Here is a 20,623-nt window from a genome sequence, read left to right as displayed (position 1 = left end):
ATTGAGCGCGTTCCTGGGCCAGAAGTAGGGTGTGGTTGTTACTCCCACTACTTTCTGGTATCCAAGAAGGGCAAAGGGGGCCTCCGCCCTATCTTGGACCTTCGGAACGTCAACGGCTTCCTCCGGAAGGAGAAGTTCAAGATGCAGACTTTGGCTCAGGTCTTAGCTGCCCTGGACCCTGGAGACTGGATGGTAGCGTTGGACTTGCAGGACGCTTATTTTCACATCCCCGTCCTGTAGGCCCTTGCTGGGGTTCTCCATCAACGTGCCGAAGTCACACCTGTGTCCCTCTCAGAAGCTCCTCTTCCTCGGAGCGGTTCTAGACTCGGCGCAGTTTCGGGTTTATCCTCCCGAACAGCGGGTTCGGGATATTCAGGCTCTGATTCCGATCTTTCAGCCTTTATCCCGAGTCGCGGTCAGGTTGACGCTGCGGCTTCTGGGGCTGATGGCCTCCTGCATCCTTCTGGTGCATCACGCCCGGTGGCGGATGCGGGCTCTGCAGTGGGACCTGAAGTTTCAGTGGGCCCAGCATCAGGGCAACTTGTCCGGTCATGTCTTGATCTCGGAGGGCACTGCAAGACAGTTGCAGTGGTGGCTCACGGACCGCGATTGGGTCAGTGGCAGATCCCTCTCTCTACCCCACCCGGAGCACGTGGTTGTGACGGACGCGTCCCTCCAGGGCTGGGGAGGCCACACGGGAGAGGCGGAGATCAGAGACCTCTGGTCTCCGGCGGAGTCCCGGCTCCATTTCCACCTTTTGGAGCTGCGGGCGATCTGACTAGCACTGAAGGCATTCCTCCCCTCTGTCCGGGGGAGTGTAGTGCAGGTGTTCACGGACAACACCACCGTCATGTGGTACTGCAACAAACAGGGCGGGGTGGGGTCGTGGACCATATGCCAGGAGGCTCTGCGCCTCTGGCAGTGGCTGGAACATCAGGGTGTGACCCTGGTGGTTCAACACCTGGCAGGTTCTCTGAATGCCAGGGCGGACGAACTCAGCCATCGGTGCATGATGGATCACGAATGGCGTCTGAACTCGGACGTGGCGCAAGGCCTCTTTCAGCAGTGGGGAGAGCCTTGGTTAGATCTATTCGCCACAGAAGAGAACGCGCAATGTCATCAGTTCTGCGCGTTGGAATTTCCAAGGCGGCGCTCGCTCGGAGACTCCTTTCGTCGCGAGTGGAGTTGCGGTCTATTGTACGCCTTTCCGCCTATACCACTTCTGCCCAGAGTGCTGAAGAAGATCAGGCGCGACCGGGCCCAGGTTATCCTTGTGGCTCCGGACTGGGCACGAAGATACTGGTATCCCAAGCTACTCAGCATGTCAGTAGATCCCCCGATTCGTCTGCCTCTTCGGTAGGACCTTCTGTCGCAGCAGCAGGGGACGGTCCTTCACCCGAACCTGTCCAGTCTCCACCTACGAGCTTGGAGATGGAGCGGCGGCAGTTGAGGCCATTTGACTTGCCTCCTGAAGTCTGTAATGTCATTCTGGCAGCCAGGCGTCCCTCCACAAACTCGGTATACGCCTGCAGGTGGAACAGATTTGTGGCATGGTGCACAGAAAAGGCTGTGGATCCACTCTCTGCACCCCTTTCTGAGGTTCTCCTCTTCCTTCTTTCTCTTGCCTAGCAGGGCTCTGCTCTGGGCACTATCAAGGGGAACCTTTCTGCCCTTTCCGCCTTCTTAAGGCTACCTGATCAGCCTTCTTTGTTCAAGACCCCTATTGTAAATAGGTTTTTGAAGGGCATCACACACATGTTCCCTCCTGTTCCTTTCGTGATGCCCCAGTGGGACTTGAACCTTGTTCTTACTTACCTAATGTGTGCTCCCTTTGAGCAGCTCCATACCTGTCCTCTCCGTCTTCTTACTCTGAAGACTGCTTTCCTGGTTGCCATCACCTCTGCCAGGAGAGTGAGTGAGCTCCAGGCTCTTTTTTTCTACACCTCCTTTCCTCTCTGTTCATCCGGACAAGGTTGTGTTGCGGACAAGACCTTCTTTCCTGCCCAAGGTTGTCACGGCCTTCCACATCGGGCAGTCCATTACCTTGCCCACCTTCTTTCCGCCTCCGCATCCCTCGAAAGAGGAAGAGAGGCTCCACCATCTGGACCAAAAACATGCGCTCTCTTACTATCTGGATCGCACACGCAAGTTCCGGGTGGATGACCAACTCTTTGTTGGTTACGTGGGCGCTAAGAAGGGAAAGGCGGTGCACAAGCGGACCATCTCTCGGTGGATCATCTTGTGTATCCAGGCATGTTACTCCTTGGCTAAGGAGGAGCCCCCTGTTGGATTGAGGGCTCATTCCACTCGGGCCACGGCGACTACCACTGCCCTGGGTCGAGGAGTGCCCTTGCAGGACATTTGCCAGGCAGCTACGTGGGCCTCGCTGCACACGTTTGCAAGACACTACTGCCTGGACAGCCAAGTCCGGAGGGATGGCTTCTTTGGCCGTTCCGTCCTCCAGGACTTTCTGGTGTGATTATTGGTTCGCAGACCCACCGCCGGGGTTGGTATTGCTGGGGTATCTATTCTAAGGTAAGGAATCTATCACTAACGTGTCTCTTTCAGATGCACAAGTTACTACTTGTGTAACGATATATCTGTAAGAGACATTAGTTAGTGATAGATTTCTTACCGACCCACCCATCCTCCCCGTTCTGCGAACCGATATCTAGGGTTAAGGTCATCCCCTTTCAGGGCCCTAGTTTCATGGCACCAGTGTTGGTTCTATCATGGCTCTGCGTATCTGACGCGGAAAAGCTGTGTATCAGAACTGACGTCAGCGCGCATGGGCGGCGTCTAAGTACTCCGACGACGTCATTCCGGCGCTAACGACAGACGCGGAGCCGCGGACGACGCCTGCCGGCGCCCAGGGGTATTGCTACGCAAAAATTTTCCGGATCCAGTCTGACGCCTGGGGATATTCTAAGGTAAGGAATCTATCACTAACTAATGTCACTTACAGACATATCGTTACACAAGTAGTAACTTGTGCGACGGTGTGGTTCCAGCATGTGGCTGCCGCCCGTGACTCATGGCGGTGTGGTTCCGTCACGAGCACAGCAGCGCCGCCCTCCCCCCACCCCTCCCACCCCGGCAGCGGCTAAATCCGCACCACCGCAAAGGGGTTAAAAGGCCTCAGAAATGTACTGAATAAAAATAATACAAAAATCTACATTACGCCTGGCAGGTACTGCTTATAACCGCATATATTACATCATTCTTGACATATTAAATCACATTATTGATGACATCTCAAATGACAATATTGATGACCTCACTGAAGACATTATCCCAGGTTCTGCTCCGCAAATTACTAAATAGGCCTCTGGATCGTTTTAGAAAACGGAGTAGGAAGTTAGGTAGTAAAGGGCTCACAAACGTATACAGCATTGAGTGAGTCTATGAACATAAGTGCATGTACGAAATGAATAAAGACAAAGACAACTCTGATATACTATGGTAAAAGGTATATGGTGTACTGTTTAGCTATCGTTAAACTTTTAAGTACCAGCATTACTTGATTTAAACAAGGTAGAGATTAAGGGCAACTAGTTTGAGTTGTAGACGTACCTTTGAAATAGATTGTGGATTAAGTCAAAAGCCTCTTGCCAATACTAATGTGAGAGTTCTCATGTAGTGCTGTGAACAATTTCTAAATAAACTGGAAAATTGTAAAGTGCAGATGTTTATTTCCTAAAGTTCTGTGAAAATTCTGAGATAATATATATTGTTGTAGAATGTGTTATCTATGGGTGACTTGCAGACGATTTAAGTCGCGTTATGTTGTAAGCATTGCTAAAATGGTATACACCATTCTGCTAATTTCAGGAATATGTGTAGCAAACGTGTACATAAAATATAGGGTTGCCCATAGGGCTTGTTTGTGCATGCCTTATCATTGGCTAATCTTTAGATATGAAGCTCTTCACTTAAAATTCTATGTCAGTTTTTGGTATTTAACAGGCACATCTCATTAATGCAAGTAATGACCAAACGGTGTGGTCGCGAAAATACCAGTTAGAGTCTAAGGGGAAGAGCTACTACCTGTATTCTTGGTGTATTGTGCACTATTTTTCAAATACTGGACTGTACGTACTATATAAAGGCAACAAAAACATTTAAGGCAAGTATTACTAAATCACAAACTTTGAAATACACAAAACTTAAAAATTAGGAATAATATTTATTCAATTCCTCCCTTCGGGTTACACTCTACATAAAAAAGATTTGGTTAAAAACATGATTTACAAAATACAAAATGATTAAAAAACAATCGAAAAAGACAGTCGACGCGGCGTTTCGGTGCTTGAGAATCTTATCACCTTCATCAGGACAAAGACTTTTAACGATGTACAATCTTAAGGAAGAAAGTAGATGGAATTAGTTTCCTCTGTTCCTCGGTTTCGTTTCTTTGTGAGGGATTTGGGTTTGTGTTAATTTTTCCAAATCGTCTTCGATTTCCTTATGACTCGTTTTACTTTGAGCTCCACACCCTCCGGTCCCTGGGCTAAACGCGACGCCGTAGGAGATCGAGCGCTTCCTCATGGCCATGAGGAAACTCTCTCCTCCGATGGGCTCCGCGGCGCCTTCGGGCCTAGCGGAACCGTCTGGGGCCTCTAGCGGGTCGGGGGCTTCGGCCCCGACGCTGTCGGGTGCTTCGGCCCCGACGCCGCTGACGCCTTTGGGCCCGGCGCCGCAAGGTCCCACAATCCCGACGCCGCCGGTGCCTTCGGGCCCGGCGCCGCAGGGTACAGCGGCCCCGGCGCCTTCGGGCCCGGCGCCGCGGGACCCCGCTAGACCTTCTTCGGGATCTGGATCATCGCCGGTGGACCTTACGACCTCCCCGGCGTCGGACCATCACGTGTCGCCTCCGGCGCCGTCCCCGATGCCCCCTTCGTTCCTGTTCCGACGTCGGGACGGCCCCGATGGGCGCCGCTCCAGACGTCGTTTGGGGAGTTTCACTTCTATGAACAGGCCCCATTGATTGAGAACCCTGAGTATCAGGAGATGGGTGATGAAGGGGATTGGGAGGGGTCTGAGGACCCTCTGACCCGAGAGTGTCAGTCTCATGAGGACTGGGCAGGAGACCTTGGGGAGGCCAGTGGCCTGGACACCTCTCCAGACACTGGTTTTGTCTCCCCTCCTACCGTGGCTTCGGAGGAGGGGGAAACCTACAGTGTGGTGTTAATGAGGGCTGCCAAGGCCTTGGGCCTTGAGCTCCCCGTCGCGGCCGTGAGGACTAATCTCCTCACTGAGGTCCTTAAACCGCAGTCAAGTTCGGCCGAGCCTCTGCTGCCCTTTAATGAGGCCTTGACCGACGTTCTTCTGGGCACTTGGTCCAAGCCCGCTACGGGTTCGCCCGTAGATAGGAACGTGGCCAGACGCCACCGCCCAGCCCCGGGCGACCCATGTTTCCTGTCCACCCACCCTACCCCCGAGAGCCTGGTCATCCAGGCCTCCAATTCCCAGACCGCATTCCCGTCGGCACCACCGGACAGGGAATCCAAGAGGTACGAGCAGTACGGCAAAAAGATCTTCTCGTCCCTTAGTCTGGGACTGCGGTCTTCCAACACCGCATGCCTCTTGGGCCGCTACACCCACTCTCTGTGGGATACGGTTGCGGAAGTGCTGCCAGAGTGTCCGTTGGAGGTACGGGCCAAACTCGGCCAAGCCCTTGTGGAGGGCCGGAATGCAACCAAATATTCTATACGGTGTGGGCTGGATACCACCGACTCACTAGGTAGAGCGATGGCAACGACGGTGGCGGTCAGACGCCACGCCTGGTTGAGGTCCGCCAACTTTTCGGCCGAGGTCCAAAACACTTTGATGGACATGCCGTTTGATGGCCGTCGCCTCTTTGGCGACAAGGCAGACCATGCGCTCGAGCGCTTTAAGGACTCCAGGGCTACGGCCAAGTCCTTGGGCCTCTCGGCCCCGCGCCAGCAATCGGCTGCCTTTCGCGGCCACGGAAGGGGTGTACCCACACGTGCTGCCAGCCACGCTCCACAGGGTAATACCCAACGCGGTGGCGGCCGTGGGAACCGCCGTCCCGGCGGTCGTGGACAACGGCGAGGTCAGTCCACACCTTCCCCCGCAGCATCCGCCTCAAAACCCTCCTAGTCCGTGCTTTCAGGCCCATGTGACGCCAGTGGGGGGCAGGGTTCACCATCACCACCTCCACTGGCGCACCGTCACTTCGGACAGGTGGGTGCTGCAGATCGTCCGAAGGGGCTACTCCCTCCCCTTCGAGGCGACTCCTCCAGCCATGCCACCGCAGAACCACCGTGTATCGGGGCATCATTTGCGACTTCTGCAGAAGGAAGTTAAGGCCCTCTTGGCCAAGGGGGCCATCGAGCGCGTTCCTGGGCCAGAAGTAGGGTGTGGTTGCTACTCCCACTACTTTCTGGTACCCAAGAAGGGCAAAGGGGGCCTACGCCCTATCTTGGACCTAAGGAACGTCAACGGCTTCCTCCGGAAGGAGAAGTTCAAGATGCTGACACTGGCTCAGGTCCTAGCTGCCCTGGACCCAGGAGACTGGATGGTAGCGTTGGACTTGCAGGACGCTTATTTCCACATCCCCGTCCTGCCGGCCCACCGGCGCTACCTGCGGTTCACGGTGGGCCACGAGCACTTTCAGTTTACCGTGCTCCCCTTCGGCCTTACCAGCGCCCCACGGGTGTTCACAAAGGTGATGCCGGTGGTCGCAGCTCATCTGCGCAGGTTAGGGGTTTCAGTCTTCCCCAACTTCGACGACTGGTTGTTGAAGGCGGGCTCGCCCCAGACAGTCGCCAGCCACCTCCAGACTACGGCAGATCTCCTGCACCGGCTGGGGTTCTCCATCAATGTGCAGAAGTCACACCTGTGCCCCTCTCAGAAGCTCCTTTTCATCGGAGCGGTTCTCGACTCGGCGCGGTTTCGGGTTTATCCACCCGAACAGATGGTCCGGGATATTCAGGCTCTGATTCCCATCTTTCAGCCGTTAACCCGGGTCTCGGTCAGGTTGACGCTGCGGCTTCTGGGGCTGATGGCCTCCTGCATCCTACTGGTGCATCACGCCAGGTGGCGGATGCGGGCTCTGCAGTGGGACCTGAAGTTTCAGTGGGCCCAGCATCAGGGCAACCTGTCCGACCACGTCCTGATCTCGGAGGGCACTGTGAGACAGCTGCAGTGGTGGCTCATGGACCGCGATTGGGTCAGCGGCAGATCCCTCTCCCTTCCCCAACCGGAGCACGTAGTTGTGACGGACGCGTCCCTCCAGGGCTGGGGAGGCCACATGGGAGAGGCGGAGATCAGAGGCCTCTGGTCTCCGGCGGAGGCCCGGCTCCACATCAACCTGTTGGAGTTACGGGCGATTCGTCTAGCACTGAAGGCATTCCTCCCCTCTGTCCGGGGGAGTGTAGTGCAGGTGTTCACGGACAACACCACCGCCATGTGGTACTGCAACAAACAGGGCGGGGTGTGGTCGTGGACCCTTTGCCAGGAGGCTCTGCGCCTCTGGCAATGGCTGGAACGCCAGGGCGTGACCCTGGTGGCTCAACACCTGGCAGGTTCTCTGAACGCCAGGGCGGACGAGCTCAGCCGTCGGTGCATGATGGATCACGAATGGCGTCTGAACTCTGACGTGGCGCAAGGCCTCTTTCAGCAATGGGGAGAGCCTTGGTTAGATCTATTCGCCACCGAAGAGAACGCGCAATGTCATCAGTTCTGCGCGTTGGAATTTCCAAGGCGGCACTCGCTCGGAGACGCTTTTCGTTGCGAGTGGAGTTGCGGTCTATTGTACGCCTTTCCGCCTATACCACTTCTGCCCAAGTCATCCTTGTGGCTCCGGATTGGGCACGAAGGTACTGGTATCCAGAGCTACTCAGTATGTCAGTCGATCTCCCGGTTCGTCTGCCTCTTCAGGAGGACCTTCTGTCGCAGCAACAGGGGACGGTCCTCCACCCGAACCTGTCCAGCCTCCACCTCCATGCTTGGAGATTGAGCGGCGACAGTTGAGGCCATTTGACTTGCCTCCTGAAGTCTGTAACGTCATTCTGGCAGCCAGGCGTCCCTCCACAAAGTCGGTATACGCCTGCAGGTGGAACAGATTTGTGGCATGGTGCACAGCAAAGGCTGTGGATCCACTCTCTGCCCCCCTTTCTGAGGTTCTCCTCTCCCTTCTTTCTCTTGCCCAGCAGGGCTCTGCTCTGGGCACTATCGAGGGCTACCTTTCTGCCCTTTCAGCCTTTCTAAGGCTGCCTGATCAACCTTCTTTGTTCAAGTCCCCTATTGTAAATAGATTTCTAAAGGGCATCACATACACACGTTCCCTCCTGTTCCGTTTGTGATGCCTCAGTGGGACTTGAACCTGGTTCTTACCTTTCTGATGTGCGCTCCCTTTGAGCCACTTCACAACTGTCCTCTCCGCCTTCTTACTCTGAAGACTGCTTTCCTGGTTGCCATCACCTCTGCCAGGAGAGTGAGTGAGCTCCAGGCCCTTTCTTGTACTCCACCTTTCCTTTCTGTCCATCCGGACAAAGTGGTGTTGCGTACTAAGCCATCTTTACTGCCCAAGGTTGTCACGGCCTTCCACATCGGGCAGTCTATCACCTTGCCAACCTTCTTCCCGCCACCGCATCCCTCTAAAGAGGAAGAGCGGCTCCACCGTCTGGACCCAAAACGTGCGCTCTCATTTTACTTGGATCGTACACGCCAGTTCCGGGTGGATGACCAACTCTTTGTTGGTTACGTGGGCGCTAAGAAGGGGAAAGCGGTGCACAAGAGGACCATCTCCCGGTGGATCATCTTGTGTATCCAGGCATGCTACTCCTTGGCTAAAAAGGAGCCCCCTGTTGGATTGCGGGCTCACTCTACCCGAGCCACGGCGACTACAACTGCCCTGGGCCGGGGAGTGCCCTTACAAGACATCTGTCAGGCAGCTACGTGGGCATCGCTGCACACGTTTGCAAGACACTACTGCCTGGACAGCCAAGTCCGGAGGGATGGCTTCTTTGGCCGTTCTGTCCTCTAGGACTTTCTGGTGTGATTATTGGTTCGCAGACCCACCACCGGGGTTGGTATTGCTGGGGTATCTATTCTAAGGTAAGGAATCTAATACTAACGTGTCTCTTTCAGATGCACAAGTTACTACTTGTGTAACGATATATCTGTAAGAGACATTAGTTAGTATTAGATTCCTTACCGACCCACCCATCCTCCCCGTTCTGCGAACCGATATCTAGGGTTAGGGTTATCCCCTTTCAGGGCCCTAGTTTCAATGGCACCAGTGTTGGTTTTTAACATGGCTCTGCGTTTCTGGCGCGGAAAAGCTGTGTCTAAGAACTGACGTCAGCACGCGGAGGCGGCGTCTAAGTACTCCGACGACGTCATCACGGCGCCGACGACGGACGCGTAGCCGCAGACGACGCCTACCAATGCGCAAGGGTTCTTGCTACGCAAAAGTTTCCGGATCCAGTCTGACGCCTGGGGATATTCTAAGGTAAGGAATCTAATACTATCTAATGTCTCTTACAGATATATCGTTACACAAGTAGTAACTTGTGCGTCTGTACTACATCATCAATGGGACTGATTGGTTACAACTTTTACATTGGTGGATTTCCTTTCAAAACATCCTACACCAGACAGCCATGGTAGTCCAAGCATCAACACGTAAGGTGAACCAGTTTCTTTTTCGACAAGTTCTCTGGACAGAGAGACAAAGCAAATTGATGCTTTTGGAAAGAAACTATTCTCTTCAGCTAGCTTGGCCCTTAGATCCATCAAAGGAGTATGCCTTTTGTTCGTGTTCACCCATTCTTTGTGGGGCATTGCCAGCAAAATCTTGCCAGCTGTCCAAAATGATCTCAGTACCTCATTAGCTTAAACAATAGAAGATGACCAGGACTCTGGCAAGTATGCTTTGCGTGTAGGCCCTGACACTACAGACTACATAGGCAGAGCTATTGTCTCCAGCATCGTGCTTAGGAGGCATGCCTGGTTGAGATCAACCAGGTTTTCAGGAGATATGCGTGCATCCTAAATGGGCATACCATTAAATGTGTCCAGGTTATGTGGAGGGAAGGCTGATTCAGTATTGGAGCAGTAAATGTAGGAGCTATTCTAGGGGGCTAGCTTACCATCGGCGCCAGCCGTCCCAACCTGTGGAGCAGCAGACCCAGCCCTCTCAGGGTAGAGGATAGGGCAGTGACCAAGGCTGTTCACACCAGCAGTGTTCGCAATCCTCCAACTACCCCATCCCTACTGCAGCAGCTGCAGTGCCACTTTACCTGGCCCTTAGAGGCACAAGCCCAGGTGGTAGAAGGCAGGACATAGTATTCACTCCGCTGCTGGAGATCCAGCATATCAGACAGGTGGGTTTTGTAGATTATTCAAATGGCTACGCCCTACTTTGTATTTTATCACCACCCATCTCCCACCCCCATCCCCACACCATAGGGGCTTTAAAAGGACACTCCACTAACTTCATGCAGGAAGTTAATGTACTCCTTAGCAAGGTTTCCATCAAGCATGTGCCTGACTCTGGGAAAGGGAGGCTACTCCCTCTTTCTAAAGAAAGACAGAGACCTCAGGGTGTACTGAATATGCATACACTGATTGTCTTTCTGAGGAAATTGAAATTCAAAATGTTCACTCTGTCAGAAAATATCTCTGTTCTGGACCCAGGAGCCTGAACGGTATTCCTGGACTTGCAGGATATGTATTAATATAAACGTCCTGTTGTCCCACAGGCATTGTCTGCGGTTTATAGTGAGGATCAGAACACTTCCTATTTGCTGTGCTCCCCTTCAGACCTACTTGCCCCCTGGGTATTCATGAAGTGACAGATGTTGTTTCAAACCATCTTTAGAAATCAGCAATACATGTGCTCCCATACCTCGATGACTGCCTGCTAAAGAAGTGCCTGCCAGGGGGCGCTAGGTGGCGCCAAACCAAGATGGCCACACTGGTGTGAGGCTCTAGCTCGATCGAGCACATAACACCATCCTGAAGGTATCCTGATCCAAGCTATCCTCTCGGACACCGCATCATTGTGTCCGTGATAACCTCACGAACACTGCGGTACCTCATTTGGCGGAAAAACCCGACGGACGGCTGAGGTGTTGGCCAGCGAGGGGAGAGCGGGAGGAGAGGCTGGTTCTCCGCTTGCTGGAGGACGGACCGTCCCGCTGGAGGAGGCCGGTGATCCGCGGCCTGCGCGGTGCTGCGGGGGACGACCCTTTCCCTCGCGGGTCGCTGGATTCCGGAGCGGCCAGGCGGCCAGCCACTGCCAACGATATTGTGCAGCCTGAGGTGAGCCCCGTGTGCGTGGCTGTTACAGCAGAGAGCGACTGTGTCTGGCTCCCCTTCCCCCCCCCTCTTCCTCGACCCGACAGGCGACCCTGTGCTTGGCGCTGTGATCCTGCGGTGGCCCGCTCCTGCTAGGAGAGCACCGGTGCCTGCGGTGATTGCCGTGACGCTGGGGGGGATCTACCTACCTGCCGGATCTGCCCGCATAGTATCTGCGCGTCCCCGCTGCACGCTGCTCGGCGGGAGGCCTGACCACGCGACTCCCGGGAGTTGCGGCCTGCCCGGCTGAAGTTCAGAACGATACCAACACCTGCAACTACTTACCCGCCCCGCCTGGCCGCTTGTCGGGACCATCTCAGGGGAGGAAACCCTGACCCTTGTACTCCTTCACTGAAGGCGACCGCGAGGCCTCTTGGCGCCAAAACACACCGCGCTTTCTGGGCCACGGATAGACTCAAATCGCGGCTCCCCCCCTGGTCTGGTGGTGTGGTCACCGCGATCCCCCCCCTCACCACTAGGCTGTTTGGCCTGTAATTGCCCAACAACTTGCAGCTACAGGACGTGGCATACTGGCCGGAGTGTCTGAGGGTTGCCTGGGAGGATTGCGACGTGCACATAACTGGGAGGCTCCGAGGGGATCCGGCTCTACAGTCTGCTTGTGGCTGTTACTCTGCGGCCTGGTGGCCCGGCTGGGATGAGACGGGGGACCGATCTCTCTACACCCTACCTTGGACACATCTACCCAGAGTCGCCTTCTGGCCATACTATTGCCTCCACATTGCGCATCCCTCTATGCCCTCACAGCTTCACTTTGCCTGCCCGCTCTCCCGCCTATTCTCCGGAACATATCGCTGCGCTGTGACCAGTGGCAGCGGGCCCGCCTGAGACGAAGATCCTCCTTTGCCGGCTCCGGCCCCTCCGCAGTCAGTTGTGGTTTGTCCTGCATCTCCAGATCTCTCCTCTGGGTGGGCCCAGCTCGTCGGCTTTCGGAACAATCTGCGGTTGGGTCGATCTGCCCTTGCCTACTGACGTATATAAAGATTTTCCAGAGCCCTTGGGGGACATCGAAAGTACATTGGTCCAGGCACCGTGCACTCCCACCGTTCGCAACACGGGGAGTTTTCTTCTGGCTGCTCAAGCTCTCAGCTCGTCCTTCAGCACTCTCCTCCCCTCCTTTCTGGAGCCTTGCCTCGCCCTGGCGGCTGCCTCCTCCACTGCGGCGCGAACACCGAGGCGTAACATGGGTCGCAACGATGCCAAGCAGTCAAAACTTCCTTTCCCCCACGCCGCCGCCGGTTGGGGAGAGTGGCCCCTCTTCTTCGACCCCCCCGGAGGATGACTGGAAGACTCTCTTGTTGGGCATGAAGCAGAGCCTGTCAACGATTGACTCCAAAATAGACACCATTAACATGCGCATGGACAGTGTTGTTGCCAAACTGGAACATCATGATACCCGTATAAAAGAGACTGAAGACCGGATCTCAACACTGGAAGATGGTGCCGCTTCTACTGCCAGACAAGTCACGCAAATGGACAGGCTCCTCAAAATAATTGCGGAAAAGAACGAGGACTTGGAAGCGAGGTCTCGCCGTAATAACGTCCGCATTTTAGGCCTTGCAGAGACCACCAACACAGGGAGGATGGAAATCTTTGTGGAAAACCTAGTGGTTGAGCTGTTTGGGAGAGAAGCCTTCTCATCGCACCTCATCGTGGAGAGAGCCCACAGGTCTCTTGCCGCGCGCCCCCCCGCCCCCCCAGGAGCACAGCCGAGACCCATCATCGCTCGCTTCCTAAACTACAGGGACCGCGACGCTGTGCTGCGGCGGGCTCGAGAGCTGGGCTCAGTGAACTATGGCAACGTAACTCTATCCTTCTTCCCCGACTTCACCCCGACGGTGCAGGAAGCAAGACGTAAATTTGCTGGGGTTAAAAAGAAACTTCAAGCCCAGGAGATCCCTTACGCTATGCTATACCCAGCGAAATTAAAGTTGTCTCATCAGGGGAAGCAACTAATTTTTCTCAATCCACAACAGGTAGAAGACTTTCTCAAGCAGCACAGGAAGGATCAGGCCAGGGAGGCAGCTAAGGAAAGGCACTCCAGATCGCAATCGCCATTGTCCCAGCAGGATTAGGACAGACTGCCATCTTAATTTAAGCGCTATCGCTGAACCTGCTCAGAAGACGACTGAACACTAATAGTTCTGGTGAGAAATATTCTGTGAGATATGATTCTACCCTGGACTGATGTACCATGATCCCCTCCGGGTCGCTTAACGGATGCAAATTGATCTTCTTGGGACCGCCCACTGTAAATCCCGGTGAGGTACCTGCACTGCTTTAAGACCTACTGGTCATTGATACATTGGAGTGCTTGATCACCCACCTCCGTCCCACGCAGTCGACTGGGTATAGACCCGGTTGCCAGTGGGTATAAGTAGGGAGGTGGAGGGTGGGTCTGGCGCCCCTAGGTTACGTCCCCAATGGGCGATCCCCTAAGCACCTCTTCCCTCTTTAGGGTAAGAGCAATGGTACTACTTGTTTTAGTTTTGGGGATGTTAGGGTATAGGGAGGGGGGGAGGGCACTGAGTACCCGGCCTGTTGGGGTTGCCGGTGTGGTAGGGCGAACACATTGCTTTAATAATGTCCCAATTAATACGCCAGCTGTAACTGTTCCGCATAGACTATCTCTTGTTGGAAAGCTACTAATTATCCGGCTAGTTGGGGCAGCCGGCATAAGGGGGTATAGTGTTAGTCCTCATTCTGTCAGCACAGTTGCGGCAGAACTACCTGGGGCAGGGGGGATTAATAGGTTGCCATTGAGAAATAATCATGTTAGAAGTTTTACTGATGTCTGTCTGAAGCCGATTGCTACGTACGCATGTCACATTTATCTTTTACTGTGGGAATGGGAGACGTAACAATTACACAACCAGCCCTTCAAATTCAGCTAATGTCATGGAATGTACGTGGATTGAATAACCCAAGAAAGAAACGACAAATACTGGGGTACTTGGATAGGCAGGGAGTGTCTATTGCCATGCTGCAAGAAACGCACTTGCTGTCAAATGGGTCCCCCTTATTCGCATCTAGATGGGCCTCCAGCAGGGTGTTTTCATCTTATTCAAACTACTCTAGAGGGGTCACAATTTTGGTGAAGAAAAATGTGGGGTTTACCCCGACAGGTACTGAAGCAGATTCGGGTGGCAGATACTGCATGGTCTGGGTTAAGTTACATACCCATACTGTACTCTTTGCCTGCTATTATGGCCCTAACACAGATGAAATGACCCTACTGCACTCCTCACTATGTGGGGCAAAATCCAAACTTTGGGCATAGCCCATGTGGTACTGGGGGGAGATTTCAACACTGCCTTGCAGCCCGCAATGGACAGATCCAACCCCCAGTCAGTTCACTATACCCATACACAACGTACTCTATCGGGCTTGGTCGACGACCACCATTTGATAGACACGTGGAGGCACTCGCACCCTTCTCTACTGCAGGGCACACACTTCTCCGCAGTCCATTCCACCTGGGCACGCATTGACTATATTTTCGTTTCGGCGGGACTCACCCCGTGGGTGGGCAAGACTCTGCACTTGGCTCGAACATTCTCCGACCACTCACCAGTCCTCCTTTCACTGCGCATTCCCCTTGACGTCTCTCCTTACTTGAGCTGGCGCCTCAACCCTGCACACCTCACAGACTCGGCCTTTAGGGCAGACCTAGAGCAAGACATAACAGATTTCTTTGATCGCAATATTGACTCGGTCTCTAGCTTTACTACAGTTTGGGAAGCCTTTAAAGTTACGGTGAGGGGGTGGTGTATTTCCAAGGGGGGCGGAGTCCTTAAATCCCTTCGAGGGGAACTACGCAAGATGGAAGCAGAAATTCGTACTCTCGAACAGACCGTCTCCCACAGATCACAGGGGCGGGAGGATCTGGCTCAGCTCAGGGAAAAAGTTAATGAGTACACTGTAGCTGCCAAGAAAGAATGTAAATTCCTGGGGAAACCTTACACAGCACGCATTTATGGAGAGGGGGATAGACCTGGTAGGGCGCTCGCTTCTGCTATTAGACCCCCCAGACACCACAGTTATGTTACCACCTTGCTGGATGACCAGGGTGCACCACAAAGGGACCTCCCCAGGCAACTACACATCCTTACTAATCATTACAAAATACTGTACACCGTCCACAGACAGACAGCTCTTGACTTGCGCGCGTACCTTGATGACACTGCCATTGCATGTCTAGGCCCGACCCAACAGAAGTTTTTACACCACGAACTGGAACTGGACGAAATAAAAGACGCTATTATGTCCATGAAATCTGGTAAGTCTCCGGGGTCAGACGGCCTGCCAATAGACTTTTATAAAACCTTCATCCATGTGCTGGCCCCCATACTGAAGTGGGTATACTATTCAGCCCTGGAGGATGGCATCATGCCACTTAGTATGCGCGAAGCCCTAATAACGTCCCTGTTGAAGCCGGGCAAACCACCGGAGCACTGTGACTCTTACAGACCCCTATCATTATTGAACACTGATGTCAAAATACTGGCGAAGGTCCTGGCAACTCGACTGAACCTCCTGATGGAGCGTCTGGTCCTTCCGGACCAAGCAGGCTTTGTCCCGAACCGCGCTACTTCCCATAACCTTCGTACATTGCAGGCTGTTCTGCAAGATATTGACCCTAATTGTGAGGCAGCGGCGGTCTTCCTAGACGCCACTAAAGCTTTCGATTCCCTGGAGTGGGACTACCTGCTGTCGCTACTGGAACGTATGGGAACTCCCTTTAGCTTTATAGACTGGATCAGGCTCTTATATCATAAACCGCATGCTGCAGTGCTCTTGAACGGTTCCCGCTCGGCCCCCTTTGAAATTCATAGAGGAACTCGGCAGGGGTGCCCACTCTCCCCGGTCCTGTTTGCAATAGCTATTGAGCCTCTAGCGGCCAAGCTCCGACAACATCATAACCACCGCTCCCTGATCTACCCGGAGCGTCAACTGCTCATTTCATTGTATGCAGACGATATTACTCTATATATCCACAAACCGCGAGAAAATCTGAACCCTCTTCTGCGCGAGATCACTAAATTCGGAGCCATAGCAGGAGTACAGATAAATTGGTCAAAATCCGCTCTGTTCCCCCTTACAGACAAAACCCTGCAGTTCCCTCTCGACTACCCCCTGCTGTGGGAAAATGACGAGATAAAATACTTGGACATCAACATCACCAGGGACCGTGAGGCCCTAATTAGGGCAAACTATGGTACGGTCCTCGACAAACTGGCTGACAGCGTAACTAAATGGATCCACCTCCCGTTATCTATGGCTGGGCGTGTATCGCTGATTAAGATGGTAATCCTCCCTAAGATGCTATACCTCTTTACTAATATCCCATATAGCCCGGGCTCATACTTTTTCCGCGCCCTAGATTCCCAGCTGTCGAGACTTATTTGGGGAGGGAAACAGGCCAGAATGGGGCTACGGACACTCATGTTGCCTTACCACCAGGGTGGATTCGACGTCCCGAACTTTCGAATATACTATGACTGTGCTCAGGGCCACTTTGCCGCGTACTGGCTCCACCCGCCTCCCTTCATGGCTCACCTTGCCGTAGAAGATGGATACATGAGACCGGAAAAGCCTTCAGGATACCTATATTCGGCAGCCCGAATAACTGATCGTGACCCCACCACAGTGGACTGCACGGTGCACGCCTGGCGTAGAATAGCAGACCGCATGGAGGTTGCCTTCCTATACTCCCCACGCATGAGTCTTGCCCATGACCCTAGGTTAAGTCTATCCCGTGAAGAAATTGGCCGCAAAATGCTTACCAAACTAGCGCTTCATACATGGGGGGACCTTTACATACAGGGACAATTTCGCACCGCGGCTCAGTTCTTTGGGGACCACTTGCCCTCAGTCATGGATACATTCCTGTACACGAGGCTGCGACAAAATATTAAGGCAGTCAATCCGCAACTTCCCAGTAGAGCCTGAAGTCATGGCTCCCACACGCTCTTCTCCACACTGACACACCGACGCACATAGTTTCCATGCTATATAAGCACGCATATGCTGTCTCCACACCCCCATCCATTAGAGCGAGACATGACTGGGACGAAGATCTGGTTGCCCCACTTTCTGATGACCAATGGGAGGAAAGCTGCTCACACACGAACATAGTGACAGGTAATGCTCGCCTCAGGCTGGTACATTTTAAATTCCTCCATCGTCTCTATTACACCTCCGCCAGGCTGTGCCGGTTTGGGCTGCGGGATAATGACAGATGCCTTAGATGTCACCAGACGGGTGCAGACTTCATTCACTTGGCTTGGGTGGAGATCTTTGACACCATGTCTGAAATGATAGGGATTACAGTTGCACCTTGTCCCAAAATTGCTCTCCTAGGCCTCTTCCCCCCCCCCCGTCGCTAAAAAAAACCGGAAATTCTTCGCGCTGGGCTTCCTGCTTGCAAAACGACACGTAGCCTGCAGATGGGGCCGGGGACGTGCTCCTAAATTCAAGATATGGCTGACCACCATGTCCACTTGGCAGGACCAACTACACAACTACGCTGAGCTATTACCTCACAAATCACGTCCCAGAGATCTCTGGGGCCCTCTCACAGCCTATCTACTTAAGGCCCAGGGAGATGATGAATCCGAGACGGACCATCAAGAAGCTACAGGCCAGGTTGCTCTACCCCTTGTACCGAATGGTGCGTCTTCTCTACGCCGGTACAATGCTACTTGATTCCTTCCCTTACTCTGGAACCACACTCTTCCCCCCCCCCCCCCATCCAAGTACATTACATGATGCACTGTACCGGGCCCAGGGGTGGTATGGGTCGCGAGCCCAGTAGTGCCATTCCGTCTTAATGCGTTACATTACATCCATACCAAACTACCAAGTTGCGCTCTGGCTAAGCTCCCGGCCCGAGTGGAAGACACTCCCCACTTGCCATACTCTACATGATACATGACATTCAGATGCGTTGCGATCTCTCCAGCCACGGACGTAGACACAGACTACACCTATCCCCCCCCCCCCACAACACAAATGCTGGTCATCCGGCGGCAGAGTGTGCTCACTCCAAATCCAGCCTGCTCCCGGTCCGGGGCAGCATTACATTCTCGCTCTGCGCTAAAATGTCCTCCGTACCACATACTACGTATGGTGGGGACACTGTGGGTGTGATTGACCACATTGCTTTCACTGTTCACTATGCACTGTTTTAGAGAACAAAAGTTTGAAAAGTGACCTCAAATGTTCAATGTTTGAAAACTGCTCAGTAGTTTGTTTTGCGAAATAACTTCTCCTTTGACAGCTTCAACCACTTTGTATCGCGGCCGGCCCAGATGGGTTGTAGGCGACATGCTGTGTAACTTCAATAATCCTCCCCAGACAGTACCTGTTGGGTATGACACCGCTTGTTGTTGCTGCCGGCCTGCTATCACAGGTTGTAGGCGTAAAAGCTGTGTATTTCTTACTTGCCTCTAATAAAGGTCCTTATAAAAAAAAAAAAGAAGTGCCTGCCACAGTAATTTATAGACCACCTCTAGACATTGGTCCAACTCCTGACATATTTGAGGTTTACCATCAGCAAGCCAAAGTCCTGCCTGTACTTAACACAGTATTCTTTTCATTGGGATGATTCTGGACACAGTGACGTTCATGGCCTTTCTACAGCTACTGTGAATCCATGACATTCAGGATATGATCTCAATGTATATGACTTCTAGCCGCATATTTCTTAACTTAGAATATTTTCGGCATTTTTGGGACATTTTCGAGCAGTACCCTTCATGCGGGTAGGTGGCTTAGTTTGGATTAACGTCGTCTGCACCAGAACTGACGTGCGCAGTACTGATGTAGGTGCCACTGCACCGGGCTGACATCAGATCATTTCTTTCCACGCCAGTCAGCACAGATCCAGAGAGAGCTATCCCTAGTCATTTTTTTCTGTTTTTTCCCCCTCATCTTTCTGTTGAAGCTTTTCTGAGATTTTCATCTCCTTGTTTGTTAGGGATGTCCCCTAAAAAGCCAACAGGCTTTAAACCATTTCATGCATGTCACAGGCAGATGTCTGTGACAGACCCTCTTTTGGTTTGCCTGTGGTGCTTGGAGTGGGACTACAACTCAGAGACCTGCGAGGACTGCCGCAGCATGAATCCCAAAGGCGCTTAGGTAACAGTCTCTGAAGCTCGTCGCCGCCTTACGGACGACCCCATGACCCTCTCATTCAAGGTCCCGGAACTTCTCGCAGCATTCGTCATCAAGATCCATTTCGTTGGGCAAATTCCACAAGCAAAAGAAGTAAAAAAAAGTCAAAGTAGTCATTAGACGAGTCACAGGAGCGTAAGCACTCTAGGCCTCGCCCGTGATGGAACCTGTTGCAAGGTTTCTTTGACCCCTCCCAGAGTTTCCTGGAGCTTAAATGACACTCTTCCAACTCAGAGTTGTATGAATCCATGTCCCTCATATTTGGGCAAACCAACCGCTCTGGCATGCTTTCGGGCCCCATGGGTGTGGGCGTGGTCCCTACTGGTTCTGCGCCATGGGTCGGCTCTTGGACTCGACGGGCCGCTTGGATCCAGTGTTGGATTGGGAGCGTGGCTGCCTGCATGATCGCGATCTTTCTTAATGCCCGCTCCAGTGCCATCGCTCCCGGTGCCACCGACTTCCCACGGCGGCACAGACCCCAACAACATACCCGACTCCAAAACAGAGCCAGATGGGCGTTTCCGGACTTCTTAGCCGACCGGTACCATGCCCTTTAAACCGAAGCCAAAGCCTTTTACCTTTGACAGTAATGGAGAGGTTGACGATTGTGAGGGGTCTAAAGACTCTTATAATTACCACCATCTCCTTGATGAACCAGAGGACAACTGGTACAAGAAACTGGTGAATATCAGTGGTTTGGACACCTCACCAGACACTGGCCTGGTCTCATCCCCCTACCGTGGCTGTGGAGGAGGGTGCTTCATTTGCAGTGGTGGTGTGGAGGGCAGCTGAGGTGTTGGATCTTAAGTTGTCCAGAGTGACATTTAAGACTAGCGTTTTAATAGAGGTATGTGAGCCGGGAGTCACCCACTCTGACCCGTTACTCCCATTTAACAAAGCCCCTACAAAAGTCCTATTCAAGGCATGGTCCAAGCTCCGCACAGGACAATTGCCTGCCATCATTTCCCTGCTCCTGGGGACCTCAGTTTCCTCATCCAGCACCGTACCCCGGAGAGGTTGGTGGTTCAGGCCTCCACTCCCAGGGTCAATATCGGTGCGTTCCCTACCACTCCACCTGATAGGGAATTCAAAAAGC

At 53.2% G+C, this 20,623-nt stretch overlaps 1 protein-coding gene across 1 annotated transcript in view; it reads left to right on the top strand.

Moving 5' to 3' along the window:
- The window catches only part of SHPRH (SNF2 histone linker PHD RING helicase), an 884,400-nt gene that overhangs the window by 779,971 nt on the left and 83,806 nt on the right, over positions 1 to 20,623 (top strand). The gene's annotated exons all lie outside the window — the stretch shown is intronic.

This window comes from Lissotriton helveticus, chromosome 6, assembly GCF_964261635.1.
Source record: "Lissotriton helveticus chromosome 6, aLisHel1.1, whole genome shotgun sequence".
NCBI classification, from domain to species: Eukaryota; Metazoa; Chordata; class Amphibia; order Caudata; family Salamandridae; genus Lissotriton; species Lissotriton helveticus.
Note: the sequence above shows the minus strand (reverse complement) of the source record. Positions and strands in the feature narration are given on the sequence as shown.